Genomic DNA, 872 nt, shown 5'->3' with positions numbered 1-872 from the left:
TGTATATCAAGCCCGCTGAAGTGGGTGTCTGGGAGGCGGACGGGTGGGGGTGGGGATTGGAGAGGAGGGAAGTCTTATGGGCCATTTGTGGTTCTGCGTTATGATCTGAAAAGTATGATTAACAACCTCGGGCACTTAGAACTAAGAAGAAATGAAGAAATAAAAACTACAGATACATCACAAAAATTGCTTACTGGTCATGCAGATCCGATGACTGCAGGGCTGACCAACAACAGCAGAGCCCCAAACCCTTCCCCACCCTTGAGAGGGCCCTGGAGAGTGCCCTTGTCTCTAGCAAGTGAGGACCCTCTTCAAGTTACCCAACAGTCAGAAAGGAGACACTTGTGACTGTTGAGGGGTGTGTGTGTGTGTGTGTGTGTGTGTGTGTGTGTATGTGTGTGTGTCTATGTGTGTGTGTATGTGTGTGTGTCTATGTGTGTCTGTATGTGTGTGAATGTGTATGTGCATGAGTGTGAGTGCATGTGTATGCATGTGTGCACATGTGCGTGTGCATTTGTGAGTGTGTATGTATGTCAGTGGGAGTGTGTGTAAGCTGTTAGCGGTTGTCTTCCTCAGTCATTCTTTAACTTAGTTTATTTTTTGGGTCTCTCATTCAGTCTGGAACTTACCAATTGGTAAGACCAACCATCCAGCAAAGCCCAGGGATCCTTTTGTCTGCCTCCCCCAGCACAACAATCACAGGCATGCGATGCTGTACTCAATTTTTGTTTGTTTGTTTGTTTTGTTTTGTTTTTCAAGACTTGGTCTCTCTGTAGCACTGCCTGTCCTGGAACTCACTCTGTAGACCAGGCTGCACCTCTGCCTCTTGAGTGGTGGGATTAAAGGCCTGCACCATTACCACCAGACAGACT

This window comes from Arvicanthis niloticus, chromosome 1 (genome assembly GCF_011762505.2).
Source record: "Arvicanthis niloticus isolate mArvNil1 chromosome 1, mArvNil1.pat.X, whole genome shotgun sequence".
Classification (NCBI taxonomy): domain Eukaryota; kingdom Metazoa; phylum Chordata; class Mammalia; order Rodentia; family Muridae; genus Arvicanthis; species Arvicanthis niloticus.
The sequence above is the reverse complement of the archived record's forward strand: the minus strand, read 5'-3'. Positions refer to the sequence as shown.